Source organism: Rhinolophus sinicus, chromosome 14 (assembly GCF_057876585.1).
Source record: "Rhinolophus sinicus isolate RSI-liver-muscle chromosome 14, RSI-T2T, whole genome shotgun sequence".
Lineage (NCBI taxonomy): Eukaryota > Metazoa > Chordata > Mammalia > Chiroptera > Rhinolophidae > Rhinolophus > Rhinolophus sinicus.
The window spans coordinates 47583343-47601413 of NC_142514.1; the positions used below are offsets into that span (position 1 = coordinate 47583343).

An 18071-nucleotide genomic window follows, 5' to 3' on the forward strand; every position below is an offset into this window, starting at 1 on the left:
GAGTTCATCCTCTAGGTTGTTTCGTGACTATCACAGTGAATTTGAAAAATGGTTCTGCTGAAATTTTTCAAAAAAGCTCTGCAAGGAATGCTGGCTGGTCGCTTCACGAAGTCCCTTATGCAAACCATCCCACCTGGGTCCCCATCATATCCTGGCTCATTCCTAGGGCACATCTGTTAACTTTCTTCAGAGGCACTGTCAGGTCCACTCAGGGGCTGGGGAGAGGTGATCCCCTGTGGGCACCAGCCTGAAAGCTTAGGTCCCAAGACACGGTCTCTAGATTCACTTGAGACCATGGTGTCCAAGAAACCTCTCATCCTTATTACACCAAATGCAGCGTCTCTCTTCCCTCCTTCTTCCCTCTCCTTGTGTTGGCTTTGCAGGGACTGGGGATGGGGAGCTCTTTCTGGGATAGCAGCTCTCCAGCTTTCAGACAAAAGATCATCTCCAAGTGGAGTGCTCCCCTTCTCTGAGATTCCCCCAAAGATGACATCCCTCCATCTATCAGCCCTCTTATATGGGTGTGGAGGATGAGAGCAATTCAAGAGCTGGCTCTGCTGAAATGACTGCTTTTGAAAAAGCTCTGCAGGAATGTGAGGGCCACAGAGCCGCAGTTCCCTGACGATAGAAAACCGGGAGTTTTAAACACCTCGTTTTTAGCTCTGGACTCTTCCAATCCATTCTTAGAAAACAGGGAAGACTTCACTCGGAATCTCACACCTCATTAGATTTCTACTGCAAGCTACGTGCCAGCCTGTGCCAGGTACTGTGAACAAGGCAATGGATACAGTCACGGTCCCTGCCCTTACAGAGCTCACAATCTGAGACATTAAACATACACCCCAATCTACGTACTTCAACTGTGACAAGTGTTCTGAAGGAAAAGCACGGAGTGGCAGGTGACTGGACATAGGTGGGAGGTCAGGGAAGGGGTGTGAGAAAGTAATACTTAACCAGAGACTGAAGGATGAGAGAGAACCAGGTGAAGTGAATGGGGTGTCCTCGGCAGAAGGAAACGCACCTGAGGTAGAAAGAAGGTTCATGCCCTGGACAAAGGCCAACTGGGTGCGGGAGACAGGACTTGGGAGGTAGGTGGGAATCAGATTGCGCAGGACCCCCTGGGGCGTGGGAAGGGCAGCAGTCTTGATCCCAAGAGCAAGGAAAGCTGTCAGAGGGTATTAAAACAAAGTGGCGCCATGATCACATTTTCATTTTAGAAAGGTAATTCTAGCTGCACAGCCCAGAAGGCATCAGAAGGCGGCCAGAGTGGATGGGGCAAGGTAGTGTGGATTGCAACGTGTTAAGTTTTAAGGCACTTTACACACGTTGGGTCTAATTCCTTCTCAAGGCCTCACATGCTAATCAACATTTACAAACAAAGTTGGGTTAACATACATTAACATATTTTTTTTCTGGACTTATACCCTTGTTCTACCACGTACCGTACCAGCTGGGTGGCTTGGGGACTGTGAGCCTGTGAGGCAGGTTCTTCAACCGTGAAATGTGGAGAACTATTCTTTGACGATTTGAATTACGATGAAACGAGTGCCTGGGTACGTGGGCACTCAACAGATACTGACTCACCTCTAGCAAATAATCCTGTCAATTTAAAAAAAGAGAGAGCGTGAGAAAAAGGAAGGCCTCCTCTAGCTATTTGATCCAATTCAACAAAATTCTACACACATAAATTATACAAAGGATTGCCCAAAATGCGTTTACTACAGAGTGGCAAACTTGTTCACATTAGAATAGTGATATTAGAATAATGTGAGATCTGATGGCTAAGTCAGGTTTTAAAATAGAAATCAGTGACTGATAATAAACAGGGAAGATTCATATATAGACATAATACTATATATTACACTGGTAACTTTTTACTTAAAAGTTCATAATATGGGGCCGGCACAGTGGCTCAGGAGGTTAGAGCTCCATGCTCCTAACTCCGAAGGCTGCCGGTTTGATTCCCACATGGGCCAGTGGGCTCTCAACCACAAGGTTGCCGGTTCAACTCCTCGAGTCCCGCAAGGGATGGTGGGCTCCACTCCCTGCAACTAAGATTGAACAGGGCACCTTGAGCTGAGCTGCCTCCCAGATGGCTCAGTTGGTTGGAGCAGGGCTCTCAACCACAAGGTTGCCAGTTCGATTCCTCAACTCCCGCAAGGGATGGTGGGCAGCGCCCCCTGCAACTAAAATTGAACATGGCACCTTGAGCTGAGCTGCTGCTGAGCTCCCAGATGGCTCAGTTGGTTGGAGTGCGTCCTCTTAACCACAAGGTTGCTGGTTCGACTCCCGCAAGGGATGGTGGGCTGTGCACCCTGCAACTAGAAACGGCAACTGGACCTGGAGCTGAGCTGTGCCCTCCACAACTAAGACTGAAAGGACAACAACTTGACTTGGAAAAAGGACCTGGAAGTACACACTGTTCCCCAATAAAGTCCTGTTCCCCTGCCCCAATAAAATCTTTAAAAAAAAATACCCTTTATAAAAAAAAAAAAGGTTCATAATGCCCTTCCCATAAAGAGGTCATCTATATTCCTAATGACATAGCTTCCCAGAAATCTACTTCTTATCAATATAACTGAGAATTTCTGCCTTCCCAGAGGAACTAAACCTGTACATGACAAATACTGTATTCTAGAAAAGGGTCAACAAATTACCACTGCTGCTCAGTCAGATGCCCATGACGGACACTGAGTTGATCACAGATAGACATGGACAGGGGGTTACAGCCTTCCTTTCTGTGAAGCCCAGACGTGGCCTCAAGTCTTCTCAGCAAAATACTCTAGGCAGCTACCCCTATTTTGACCCTAAAATATTCCTGGTCCAAAGATAATTCATTTTCAAAGTGCAAAGAAAAAACAAGCAATGAGAGTCCAAGTAATATGTCTGGAATTTCATTTACAAAGATAGTAGTAATACAAATGAAAACAAATTTCCCACTGACTAAATTGGAAACATTCTCTACGTTTTCCCACTTTTTAACATCACTCTCCATCTCTTCATAATTGCACGGAAAATAAAAGTAGAGTAATAGTCTGAATGCATATAGCAAGATATTATCGGCTCACTTTAATCCATTTTCAATTATGTGAACTGTTTTAACATGTATTATATTAGAGGCATATATTACAACCCAAACCCTTTCAAACAGTTTAAGGCACCCCAGCTGAGCATGTTCCAGGCACACATTCCTGTACTTGGCATTCTCTTCCAATAGGAATCCTCACAATCATGTTTCGGATCTGGAAGAAAAACACAAAGTGGCGTTTTGCTGCCTCCCTTACTCTTGCTCATCCTTCATGAGCAAGTCATGTAGTAAAAGATTAACTGGTAATAATGAGAATAAACTATGTCAAATAAGGATAGATCGTGTAAATATGAATGCAGAATTTTAAGGATGCAATTTTTAGGGGGGAAAAAGTCCTCTGTGTAAAGCACAGAAACACAAGCAGCTTGTTGTCTCAAAAAACAATTGATCTGGAAGAGCTAAATCAGTTTAGGAATGGTATAGACAAACTTGTGGCACATTTATAATTGGCTGGTTATTCAGAGAAGCTAAAAATGTACTAGGCATAGTAAAATATTTGAAATTGTGGCAGGGACAAGAACTGTCTGCTCCAACTCTGTGTGGTACAATCAAGGTAGAATACTGCATGGGGTTTGGTGGGGGCAGTTCCTACAACTAAAATCTGATTTCCAAAGCATGATCCCAAGTTAAGAACTTTATGATGAGGTAGACAGGGTCCACAAATGAATGCTTTTTACCCATGGCAATAAAACATGTGGGCTCTGAGAGGTTATTGCCGTCCAGTTCTAATCTATGCTTTTAATGTCCTTATTTTCAAAATTTAAACATAAAATAGAAAAAGTTTTCATGATCAAGAGAAAGCTATAGAAAGCTCCCCTTTTTAAAACTTTTTTTTTAAAATGTGTTTTTGCAGGACCGATTAGCTTTAAGTCAAGTAGTTGTTTCAATCTAGTTGTGGAGGGCACAGCTCACAGTGGCCCATGTGGGGATCGAACCGGCAACCTTGTTGTTAAGAGCACTGCTTTCTAACCAACTGCGCTAACCGACAGCCCCTAGAAAGCTCCCTTTAATGAGGCTGATAAAATACTTGAGTTTCAAGCCTAATTAATCTTTCAAACTTTGGTTTAAAATACTAATGCTATTGTTTCAGAATGTATTTCTACATTTTGAGGATAAGAAATATGCCACATTTGAATGTTGCTTTAGTCATCAAAATGACCACACACATATATACACATACGTGTTTGTGTGTGTATGTATGCATATAAATATATTTTTTCATCTTTACCACAACTCCAAAGAAGTGGAGTAGGGAGAGGTCCAGCATGTTGCTCAATTTCACCAGAAAAAGCATAAAGCGATCATTCGATTTCTTGTTGAGGCCTTTTTCTAATTCTTTTAGTTCTTTCAGTTATAGTTTTCTTTATATTTCACAAAATTTTAATGCTATACTATGTCAGAAACCCTGGAAATACCTCAACAGTTTACAGACTAGAGAACATTAAATGCTAAGGATATGGGAATTACATTTAAAAATTTTTTTAAATTAGTTTCAAGTGTACAAAACAACGTACATTTACACCCCTCACAAAGTGATAACCCCCCCAATCTACTATTCCTCTGACATCATATATAGCTGTTACAATACCATTGGCTATATTCTCTATGCTGTACTTTTCACCCCATAACTGTGTGTGTGTGTGTGTGTGTGTGTGTGTGTATAATATTTAATCATAGTTGACATTCAATACTATTCTACTTCAGCTTCAGGTGTATAGCGCAGTGGTCAGGCACTTACAGAATCTATGAAGTGGTCTCCCTGATAAGTCCAGCACCCATCTGGCACCCTTCATAATCTTTACATTATTGGTTGTATTCCCTATACTGTACTTCACATCCCTGTGACTGTTCTGTGATTACCTATTTGTACTTCCTAATCCCTTCACCTTCTCTCCCATCCCCCACCCACCTACCATCTAGCAACCATCAGTTTTTTTCTCTGTATCTGAGTCTACTTCTGTTTTGTTTACTCATTTATTCTGTTCTTCAGATTCCACATATAAGTGAGATCATAAAGTATTTATCTTTCTCAATCTGACTCATTTCACTTAGCATAATATTCTCTAAGTCCATCCATGTTGCTGCAAATGGTAAGATTCCATTCTTTTTTAAGGCTAAATAATACTCCATTGTATAAATGTACCACAGTTTCTTCATCCAACTGTCTATTGATGGGCATTTTGGTTCTTTCTGTATCTTGGCTATTGTGAATAGCGCTGCAATAAACATAGGAGTGCACGTATTTTTTTGAATTAGTGTTTTGGATTTCTTTGGATAAATATATAGGAAGTAGATTCGCAGACATTACCCTTAGTGATATTTTTACTGATATATCCCCTTGGGCAAGGGAAGCAAAAGGAAAAATAACCACGTGAGACAACATGAAACTAAAAAATTTTTTCACAGCAAAGGAAACCATCAACAACAAAAAAAAGACATCCTACTGAATGGGAGAAGATATTTGCCAATGACACATCTGATAAGAGTTTAATAGCCAAAATTTATAAAAAACTCATACAACTCAACACCAAACAAAACAAACCCAATTAAAAAATGGGCGGAGGACATGAACAGGCATTTCTCTAAAGACATACAGATGGCCAACAGACATATGAAAAGATGCTCAACGTCACTAATCATCAGAGAAATGCAAATTAAAACCACAATGAGATATCACCTCACATCTGTCAGAATAGCTATCATCAATAAATCAATAAACAAGTGTTGGCGAGGATGTGGAGAAAAGGGAACCCTCATGCGTTGTTGGTGGGACTGCAGATTGGTGCAGCTGCTATTGGTGCAGCGAATATGGAAGTTCCTCAAAAAATTAAAAATACAACCAGCACATGACCCAGCAATTCCACTCCTGGGAAGTACATTTTAATTGCTCACTTGACACAGCAGTTATCTTCCATCCTGAAGCCTAAGGAAGTGAGCAATCAATCCTGTAGCTGGCTGTAATGATGCTATGACCCTGATGCTTTTTCTGTGGGAAAAGAGACATAAAATGTACTGTTGTAACCATTTTTAAGTGTACAGTTCTGTGGCATTAAGTGCATTCCCATTGTTATGAATCCATCTCCAGAATTTTCCATCATCCTCAATCAATTCTGTACCCGTTGAACATGAACTTCCCATTTTCCCTTCCTCCAGCCCCAGGAAACCACCATTCCATTTTCTGTCTGTATGAATTTAACTACTCTAAGTACCTCATGTAATTGGAGACACACAGTATTTGTCCTTTTGTGTCCAACTTACTTCACTCTGCATGTATCATCAAGGTTCATCCATGCTATAGCACATGTCAGTATTTTCTTCCTTTTTAAAGCTGAATAGTATTTCATTGTTTAAATACATACATTTTGTTTAGCCATTCATCTGACAGACATTTGGGTTGCTTCTTGTTTTTTGGCTATTGTGAATAATACTGCTGTGAACACGGGTATATTATTTGTCTGAGTCCCTTCATTTGGGTATATAACCAGCAGTGGAATTGCTGGATCATATGATATTTCTATGCTTAATTCCATCCTTCCCGTTCTCATACCTAAACCAAAGACCACAATGAGTACACCAACCAACACACTTTGTGTGTTCTAATCATAGTGGAAAAACCCCATCCAATTTCTCTTGCATTGTTTCTCACTTAACCTGTTGGAACACCTTACATCTATGAACTGCCTGGAAGACGCCAAGGACCTCCAGGCCTGTGCAATCCTCCCGGCGCTACTGCTGCAGACCCAGCCTCAGGCTTCCCTGTTGACAGGAAGTGGGGCCCAGTATGGCTCCATCTGTAGAAATACAGGGGTGATTCCAAAATACACCCAACACTCAGCTCTGCAACACCCAAGACTTGGGTGTGAATCCCGGGGTCAAGGTTGGGTAAGTATAAAATCTGAATTTTTATAGAACTAGTAACGGGAAAACAGGAAGATCAGGCAAGGTGGTGAAATCCTCAGCAATGCCAACGATTGCATAACACCTCAGTCCCTGAAGCACTTTTTTCCACCTGCTATACTACTAAAACTTAGGAGTGTTTCAAGTTACTTGAGAATTCACCAATCCCAGAACTTTCCTTTCTTAGAAGTTCTTCCAGAGTTTCTGTCAGAAATTCCTTTTCTGTTTATGGGAGCAGAACACTCCAAGGAATTTCAAGGCTGGTAGTACAATACACAACTGAGCAGAGCCATCGCTCCCAATAATTAATCAAAAACACTGTCTCGCCTGCAGTGTAGAGCAATTGTGAATACATGAGGACATGTGAAGGTACTGGGCCATAATGTGGTCAATGTTGTACGCAATACAACAATTCAGAACCAAGCAGGTGTGGCTCAAGGGGTTACTTCTTCAGGTGAAAAAGAGGAAAGGAGAGGTTAAAGAGAATTGTGTGAACCAGCAAAGGAACAACAACCAGGAATGCCTGAGGACTGTACAATGAAGGGTGAAACTGAACCTCTCTGGACAGGGAGGCAAGGCTTTTGCCTCTTCACACACTTCCAGTTCCATTTTTTCCTTACTCTGTTCCAGTGAAGGAGATGAAAATACAAATGGCCCAAGTCTAAGACTGACTGGGCTGTGATTAGTGGGTTCGGACTCTGTTTGTTAAGATCACAAATGTGGTTTTCCTTCACACTGGTTCTTCTCGCCCTGCAGAAGGCAGGTCCAAGTAGGGTCTGACCTTAACAGGCTTTATTCTCTTTTTGCCCAAGCATATGGGTTACTGCTTTAGGTTCTTCACCAGCTAGCCATCCAGATACAGACATGAATGATATGGTTCCCAGATACAGACATGAGCCTAGGAAAGGGTAAGAGGTCCCTGTTTAGGCATTGAGCCTAAACTCCGTGAAATTTCCTGAGCCTTGCAGCAGACTGTGATCTAACACATAATGAGGGTGTGTCCTTTGATTCTTGTCTGCTGCTGTTCCATGTGTACAGCTTCCTTAGGAGTCTTGAGGGAGGAGGGATGGAGGAAACCCTGGCTTCTCTAATAAGCCCACCTTAATAATACTGTCTAGAATAGGATGCAGGTTGAAGATGCGTGCTTTATAAAACTTCCTAGTCTTTTATGTAAACCTTCTGTTGGCTTGGTATTTATAGCTTCATACCCCTAAAATTAATTTGTTCTGTCACTGCAGGGTGGTCTTTAATTAGTTGATAAAAATTATTTACATCTTATTTTCATGTAAAAGTGACACCAACAGCAATAACATGGGCATTCAACAAGTATTTTTTGAATTAGACTAGATTTCAAGTATTTATGTTCCTGAAAAAAACATGCCATGTCCCTATCCATTCTTCAAACACAAAGACACAATTTTATTCATGCAATTATATCAATACTGTTCAACACGTAGAGCTTTTTACTCCCTGTTTAAGTTGCATTTCATTTTGACTATCTAATACTGTAAGTGCCACGCTATTCTAATCAGGTTACCGCTTACACTTATAAAAATGGCAAATTTCTCTGAATACCACTCCAAAAATGCTAATTCACACTTAGTACTTATCTAATATCAGACTCTTGGAAGTTTCAAAGATCTTAATATATATCCACTCAGTACAAGTCTTCACACTGCTGTGCAAACAACGACCCAACTCCTCTTTATCCCCATGTTCAAAATAAGGCAAAGACAGATGGAATAACATTCCGTATGCCCTAGGGAAGGTACAATAAAGGAACAGCGTAAGAGAGTTTCTGGGTCCCCGCACCTGTTTCACATGCCTCTTTCTTCTTCTGTCTTCTTCCCTGGGCGTGATGGGACTCCTCTGATAGAAGGCAAGATGGCTGCCATCCTTCAGTTATCACAGTACTGTACCTTTAGAATGGACAGCATCAGCACTGTGATAACTGAGCCAGGGCAGCCTGTCAGTCACTGTGTTGGCTGGCGGCATCTTTTCCAGGTGATTGCATGACTTCCTCCGAAGGCTCCCCATGAAGTGGAAGACTAAAAGATTCCCTTCTGGTTCGAGATGTGGGGAAGAAGAAAAAGTGGGGTCACAGCTCAGCAAGTGGTGATGCTGAAATATTAAGAAGCCCAGGTGAATTAGAACAGAATGAAAGACAAACACGTGATTTATACATATTAATGATGACAACCACACGATTATGCAGTAAGCTTTCCAGCTATGTTTCAGTGTATTTCTTCCATGCATAGATTTGCTGACTCAATCCCCCTGACCTCAATCATACATGCAATATTTACTGAGGGACTACTATATTCCAAGACCTCCTCTAGATGCTCAGGAAATTAAGATTAAATAAGACACGGTCCCTGTTCTCAAAATGCTCCCCATCAAACATGGTAACAATACTTCACATCTGCCTAATACTCAATAATTTCCTATGTGTTTTCTCATTTGCTTTTCCACAAGAACTCTTTGCAGTTGTCAATAAATTATTCATTAATTTATCAAAAAAGGAATCTGGAAATAGGTTAGATATCATTAGCCCGTTTTACAGATAGAAAATAAAAACCTAAGAGAGGTTTAGGTGATTCACCTGAGATTATACCTTAAGTTATAGTGAGCCTGGGATCAAATCCATGTCTAATGACTGAGCCCAGTGCTTTCTCCCCTCTACCCCAACCTGGCCATTCAACTCCATCAACTGTATATTCAGTTTACAAACTTATACAAACAAAAAGATTTCTGAAAACATCTACTTTTGCTTAAGATTTTTAGTTTTCTCAATATTTCAGATCACGATGCAGAAATTAGGTGGAGGGTTATGTTTTAAGAAGAAATGCACATTACCAAAAAAATGACTAATTGTTCCTACCTGAGTGCTATGAAAGTACTCAAAATGATGACACTGATGATGATTATATATTTAGCACACCTGCAGGGCGTTTTTTACTGCAGTTCTTATCAATTCCACAGTTACAGTAGTATAAGAATTGTTGACAACTTTTGGAACGCATTAAAAAGAAAATCAACATATACGTATCACTTGCTTTGAAATTATCTGTATCTTTGAGATGTACCCTGAAGTCATTTCAGGGATAACTTTTACTTTAAAAAAAAAAAAAGTACAAAAAGATTCTGAAATTGTAATTCAGGCTTTGGAATACAAACTTATGAAAACCATGATTCACTCAGTTTTTTTCCATGTCAGTCGTAAGTCCTCAAGTTATTTCAATATGAGTGAAATTTGACAGATATTTGAAAAATAATTGTTTTTAATTAGGTATTTGTTCAGTTTCAAAGACTATATGCAAATAAGATATCAGCACTGTACTTCAAATATGTCAGAAGATGAATCAATTCTTTAGATCAGAAGCCATAAAATAAGAGTACACTGACTAACTCAATTTAATTTTATGCACTATGAAACTGACCTTACCTTCAAAAGGTAATATTCAACGAAATAATCCACCTACGCACAAATTACTGTAACATTTTCTAAAGCAAAAATATCTAAAAGTTAAAGAGGTCATTGCCTAGGTCTTGGCCAACTGATGTAATACAAAGTTGAAACACGAGAGGGCAACGAAGATTTTTATTTTTTTTTTTAAGTTGGATCCCATAACCTAAGGTTCCTGGAAGTAGTTGCACATTTGCAACCAAATTATAAACATCTGTTAAATGAACAAAGATATTGGGATTATTTGAGAATACAATTTAAGATAGCTGACCCATCAAAAAGTGTAAAAAGATTACCACTTAATACTTCCTGGCCACAAGTTCTGTCAGCTTTGGAAAAGATGAATACTTACTCTGAGATATTGGAGGGTGGATACATATGGGAACAAATAATTCTGATATACTTACTACTTACTACACTGTTCTTCACTAAAACTGAATGCTAGTGCAACTTAATGTCTAAAAATGAAATACACAAAGATGAACTTAATGTTTGTAATGAAATGTTTGTAATATAATAATACCAAGTAGAAATTCACTCTATTAGCCATGACCAAAAACCAGACAACTAAACATTGATACAATAAGGATATTTCCTTAATTTTCTCTCATTTCCTTCTTTTCTACCTAAGCTGGGGGAGGAGGAGCCAAAAGACCAGTTCATGAAAAGCAAATTGTCATTATGCTGTGAACAGTTACCTAAATTAATAGTCTCAGAATAATTCTTAAGCAGCTTCAAGGAAGAAAAATATGGGTTTTCAGAAGTATATTTTATAAATATTAATAAATGCTTCAAAAATGTAAGTTTTGCTTCTTCTTAGAAATTATTTTTTATAAACGTGCCTTTTAAAAAGCCAAATTTATCAGAAACATTTCCCATTCCATAGATTTTTCTTATAAAAATCAAATTGTTTTAATTTTAAAACAAACAACTGCAGCTGCTCATGCTGCAGTATGAAATTATACTGGGTAGTAAGAGAGGGGAAAAGAAATAGTGGTATAAAATGCTTTCCTCCAGTGATTAAACTGATTTTAAACTCAGTTCTTCTATGATAAAAATGATACAGCTGAGAATAATTTCTTCATGATGCATGTACCAAATATTATTATCTACAAAACTGAGTACTTCTGGCAAACTGGTAGCATAAAAAACTTGCTTTTAAATCTTGTGGAGTACAAATGCAGACACAGAAAACATGTCATGTCCCTCTTATATATGGACTAAAAATGAAAACAAATGATTTTAAACCTCTAAGTATCTGATTACATATTACGTAACTGAAGGTATTGATAAGCTGCTGGCAATGCAAAATATATGAAAATACTTTTAAACTAAAGCAGTTTAAATAGATTTTTAAATAAAATCAGCTGGTCTTTTACTAAAGTGTGATTTTGTCTTCCAATGTGAAAACCATAATCCAATTCAGTATTATAAAACATATTTGACCAAACTGTGATGTTATAAGAATGTATTGTCAATAAAAAATGCTCAAATGTCAACTACTGCTTAGTCAGAGGTACACAGAATGTATACTTGCATTTTATTGCAGTTTTACTATATTAAGAGTGTTAAAAAAATAACTTGTGTCAAAGTTTAGTAGTAAACCTGGAGTGAAGGGGTTACAGATTTTCTTCTATTTTTTTTTAAGGAGAAAGAAATTGGCTAAAAAGGTGAAGGAAAAGCCAAGGACCACTGACTACCCTGTGCAAAGTCCACCCTGATTCTCACAAAGAAGCAGTAATAGAAACTATTTATAAAGGGGGTGTCACTGTTTTTACCCACTTCAAGCACTGACCTCTAAGTAATCTCGTGCTGCATAACCCTTGCAGGTCCCTCTGGAGGAAAAGACCTATCACAGAAAGTATGCACACAATAATGTAGAGACAGAAAGAGGAACGAGCTTTCTTGCTCATGCTGACTGGGATTTTAGCCCAAAACGGCTCCAGGAGACTAAAAATTTACAAATAAATGGACTGGCCCATAATTCTGTTATATGGGCCTTTCCTCCTTACACATGCACTCAGCATACATACTTTTAGTTCAACAGTCTACTCCACAGTTATTTTACTTTCTGCTTTTGCTCTAGATTCCATTTCTGCCCTAGATTTTAGACGTTATAATTTGCTCACAAGTCAATCTTATTCTGATTTCACCTCTATATTACATACCCTTTTAGAATAGCTAGTCAAAATGATCCACCCCTAGCTAACCATCTCTAAAAACCCTGACTGTCTCCAATTAATCTATGATTTTCTCATTACTGCAGCAGCGCCATTTAAAAATGCTGGGTCTTACACAGTCTCAAATTCCCTTAATGGACAGCTAAAGGAGACGATACCAAAGTCTTGCACTGACCTCCAATTCTTGAGCTGTGGGCTGTTCCAGAAACACATCTACACCTCTCTTTTCTGCAGAGTCCACCGTTCTCAGAGCTTCTACTCCTACTTCTGTAAAATGAACATATTTCTACTTGTAACACATGCCACATCAGTGTTACACTCGTTATTAAGGGCTACATCTTATACCATAACTCAAGTTCGCAGGTCACCTCTTATTTCCTCAAATCAGTAGTACTGTTTGTTCCTAAAGTCAGAGACTGTTTTCTTCATGTCCCTTCACACTAGTCAGTCTTTCTCACAAAGTACAAGCTCAACAAACATTCAATTAATTGATGAACCTCTCTTCATTTCCCAGGGATTCTCTAAATAAGTTATCAACAAAAGTGTATGTTTAATTCCAGCCTTTGTCAGTATGGTCGTAAGCAAGACACTTGACAGTCTGTCATGGATAAAATGAAGGGGTAGTACTAAATGGTCCCTAAGTCCCTTCGAGGGCCATTACTGAATCACATTAGATAAAACCAAACCCCAAACACAGCATTATCTCTACTCAGGTCAGCATTAAACTTTTTTGGAGGAAAGGGGTCAGCAAACCTTCTGGGCTCAATTACCACCAGTGGAGCTATGATGGAGCTTGGGGATAGAAAGTAAATGAAAGAGGAAGAGAAAGTAAACAAAGGTGAGTGGTGAGTGGAATCGTTAAGATGCCACCAGGTGTCACAATTGTTACTGTACTCTGAGATATTTTGGCATACCCAGGAGCCTTTTACAAAAACAGCTATAACTAGATGTGTCGGTACCTAAATTTTCCGATGCCACCCCCTACTAGCCCTTGTAGTACCCTGCACATGGTTACTGACCTTCCTGAGTGGGGCATGCCTCCTGCATACAAATAGGCAAAGCCATCACTATTAGGCCTCATGTACTGTAATAATAACTCTTGAGGTCCCCAAATCTCCACGTGGGAAAAAGCAAGGGAAAGTAGACAGTAGACAAACATGAAATAACTGTATTTCATGCAGTACCTCCTTTGGAAATTAATCCGTGGACCAAAAGGAGTGATGTTACAGGTCAGCACTGTCCAAGAGAAGTGAAATATAAGCCATATTATGTAAATATTCTAGTAGCCACAGTTAAAAACAAACAAACAGGTGAAATTAACTTGAACAATATATTTAGTTTAACTCAATATATCCAAAATATCACCATTTGGGCATGTAATTAATATAAAAATTATTCATGAGATATTTTCTTTTTTTGTACTAAGCCTTTGAAATCTGGAATGTATTTCACATTTATAACACATCTCAATTGAAACACTAAATTTCATCAGAAATAATCTGTATACAGATTGTATAAAATTGACAATTTAAAAAGTACCCAAATTTCATGTGCCCAAATTGTTTCTAAACATATTTAAGTTTTCCAGTAACTGAATCAAGTAGCAATTTCAAGAATTAAATAAAAATGTAAAATTCAGTTCCTCATCACTGTAACCCGACTTCAGATGCTTGACAGCTACCTGTCCAGTGGCTGTTTTCAGGCAGGTACAGAAAACCCTGTCTGTCACCTGGATTCTTTTAAACCTGAACTAGATTAAAAAATGTAACCCCTTCAACAGCAAGCCCTTCTACAGCACACACCAGATGCTCGAGTTATGCCAAGTATTTTCTGCCCCACGACTAATCCTTAAATGGTCACTACTTCAATGATGATCACTTATTAAGCAGCTCTTTCCAAAGACTGAAAAACCCTTTTAGCTCAAAAAGGCATATCTCAATTTAGGGAAAGAACGGAGACACTGTTTCAAAGATACGGAGTTAATTTCCAAGGTAAAGGTGGAAAATCCTGACATCCTTACCTTTGTGTTACTTCTGTGTCCGGGATATTAATCACGCTGCCAAAGTTATGGCCATTGTTTATAATGAGCCTCTCAATTTCCATACTCAAAGTAGCTATCACTGCTGCATCCTTGGATTCTTTGCCTCCCTCAAGTGCTCCCTACAGGCCTCCCCGCCACAACTTCCTCCACCTCTAGCAGACTCTCTAGCTCACATTCCAGGAGCTCCTCTTTAATTCATTCTGAACAGTACTTGTTATTGTTGATATACCGAAATATATGAATAATTCAATGAATGAATTTTGAATCATCCTATTAATCATTCATTGGTCTATGTACCTGAGTTATCTTGAGAAAAGCTTTTCTGAATATACATGGAAAGTATCCCCCCACCCTTCCCCGAAGGAACCAATTACAAACTCTCCAGCTTTCTCTCCCTATGTCAAAGTTCAGTGATCCTCCTGGAGCTGATTTAAAAGTTGATCTTCTAAAGGAGCTGGGTTCCTAAGGTAGTTCTATTTTGAGCCTTCTTCCTGTTCTGAAGCTAAAGTTGGAAGGGCTTAGGGGGTGATGTCATGGAAGGGAGACTGCAGGCTTTTACAGAAGGGTCTTCTCCAGCTACTGTGGATGCTCAGGTGGTGGGAACTACAGGGAGTATTCACTTCTCATCTCTTTCTCCTCCCGCCCTTTTAAGTCCCAGCTATTCACTAGCCAGCAAGAAAACAAGTTCAAATAAGCATGCAAACATATTTATATTTTACTCTTTAAGCATCTCAGAAACAAAAAGACTGGGGAGAAAAATGCCTCATTCCAGGGAAGAAAGGTGACAACTTCTTTCTCCACCTCCCCAAGTATCTATCATAGGACTAGGGGAAAAGAGGTTGGGAGGCACAGCTGGCAAGAAGAATAAAGGGATTATAAATCTAGAAAGTTTAAAAAGGTAAATATTGGGGACATTCAGGACAGAAAGGAGACCCTTGGGTCTCTTCTCTTCCACCGTTTTCTCCTCCCTGTTGGATAGTTAGATTTGGGGCTGGGTGTGCCTTCTGCTTTGGGAGGCGTGTTTGGCTCTGGAGAAAGAAGAGGGGCCAGGGTGGGGCCCTGGGAAAGAGAGCCAGAGACTGCTTAGGCCTGATTCTGGGCTGAGCTCTTAGGGGAAGAATGTTGGGGGCTGTAGGAGGACAGCTGAAGATCCAGTGGGGAATAAATAACGGCACTGAGCCAAGGGGGTCACCTCTCTTTCCATCTAAACCCAGCAGTTAAGTTGCTGGTTGGTGGAACGCAAACCGAGAGGGAAGAGAAAAATCCCAACACAGCTGTAGGCCACAACTTGCCAGGCTGGGGGAATGGACGTGCCCAGGGCAATCCAGCAGGTGAAAGAAGCACTTTCTGGTAGATTCTGTGATGGGGGATTAGCTAAGAGCTCTGGGGAACAGAGGATTCCCTGGTTTCTCGGCTCACCTCTCCTCCAAAGCCCGAATAAGCACAGGTGTGGTCCTTCTCCAAAAAGGTGGCTGCTAGCTTGCGGGTAGCTGAGTGAGGGAAAGGATTCTTTGGCCCGGGAAGGCGGGGAGAAGCCTTGGGGTCAGCTAAGGTCAGGAACAGGGGGTGTCCGCCAAATCCCCTCCCTCTCCTGAAAACCCGACCTGGACCGGCATAAATTACAGCAATGCACCCCCCTCCCCAATAATGTTTCTAATAAAAGAAACAGCCTCTCTCTCCTGCTTACAAAAAACACTGCAGGATCTGGTTGATGAAAATAAACAGGTGAGCCCGAAGAGCAGCGGGAAAAGATTGGGGATGGGAGAATAAACGTGCCGAGAAATCGAGGCTTCCCCGCCCTCCCCACACACATCCTCTCCCCTCTAGCCCAGGAGAATCTGCGTGGCAGGTTGCAAGCTAAAAATGCCACTGTGACAGACCACCATCTCCCCGCCCCGTGCCAATTCGCCCTCCTACCCCAGGGTCCAGCGCTGTGGCCTCGTGGTAGCGCCCCGTCCCCCGACGCCGCGCGGGGCTCACCCTTACCCCTGACCGCCGCCGCCGCCGCGGGGACTCCGGTCTTCCTCCCTCCTCCCTCCCTCCTCCTCCGCCTCCTCCTCGCAGACTCCTCCCGCCGGATCCTTCATGTAAACAACATCCAGGCTCTATTTACAGTCGCCGCCGGACCGCGAGGGACCCACGCCAGCACCCTGAAAGAAGGCGGGGGTGGGGGAAAAGCGAGTGCGCAACATTTATACACACACCCCGCCCCGCCCCTCCGCGCCGCTGCCCCTCCAGGGGGCCGAAGTGGGGCGCCCAGGGGCCACCCGCGCCCACGTCCACCCTGCGCGGCTTCTGACAACCCAGCGAGGGCCAAAAGGAAACCGCGGAAATGCCGGTGGGCGAGGTCGCCGCCCCCCCCGCACCCCGCAGGAAGAAAAATACACCCCAACAACAACAAACCCAGCAACACGCTCGAAGTCCGTGCGGGAGTGAGGAGCCCCCCCACCCGCCTCGCCCCGCCCCGCCACCCCGGCGCCCCGCTGCCTACCCGGAGGTGGCCAGCTGCGTGCGGTCCCCACAGGCGGCTGAAAACAGGCAGGCGCCCAGCGCCGGGCACTGGCGCGCCCTCGGCCCTCGCCGCCGCACGGCCCGCCCCGCCCTCGGCCCGCCCCCCGCGCGGGCCCCGAGCCGGCCGAGCCTCGCGGCTGCGTGTGCGTATGCGTGTGCGCGCGCCGCGGCCAGCCTTGCCGAACGGTTCTTTGCCCCCACGGCTTCCCGCGCCCCGGGGCGGGCTCCAGCGCCCACGGCTAGCGTTCCACGGTGGCTCACGGCCGCGCACACACACGTAGACATTCGGCCGCACGGAGCCCCGCGGCCGCACGCCTCCCGCAGGCGCCTGACCCCGCACGCGCCGTCGCCCCCGCGCGCGGCCCGCCACCCCCACACCCACCTGCGCACCCCGGGGTCCCGAGCCCCCCTTCCTTTGTTCTTCCCGCTATTTGCATGAGGATTATCTAATGACGCAGCAAAGCTCGCCACAACGTGACCGTCGCCATTTTTCTGTTTTTATTCTATCTGCCATGTGATAGATTGGGGGGGGGGGCGGTTAGAAAAGGGAGAGAGACGGGATTAAAAAAAACAAAAAAAACTTCCGGGTCTCATGACTGGGAAGGGAGAAAAACAAAAGGGAGACGAGACACAACTCCAGGGGAAGGACGTGTGTGTGCGTGGTGTGTGTTTGTGTGTGTATGTGCGCGCGCGCGCGCGCTCACGCACCCTCCCCTGTGAAACGAGGCTCCCGCAGCAGAGAGCATCTTCCAAAGGAGCCCAATGAGCCTTGGTGGGTTCAGACCGCACCCTCTAGCCATGGCGGTTGCGTGTCCGGATTCCACACCCGCCGCAAACGCTCCGCGAAGCTGTCAGCTTGGTCCCTTCTGGCCGCCTCCACTTGCCGGT

At 42.5% G+C, this 18071-nt stretch overlaps 1 long non-coding RNA gene across 1 annotated transcript; it reads right to left on the minus strand.

Moving 5' to 3' along the window:
• Positions 1–8950: 8950 nt before the first annotated feature.
• LOC109447349 (uncharacterized) lies at positions 8951–16802 on the minus strand. Its single transcript, XR_012497258.2, has 4 exons — positions 16659–16802; positions 13816–13867; positions 12807–12898; positions 8951–9106 (listed from the first exon to the last, which is right to left on the minus strand). It is a non-coding gene; the product is annotated as an uncharacterized LOC109447349 (long non-coding RNA).
• Between the last annotated feature and the right edge of the window lie 1269 nt (positions 16803–18071).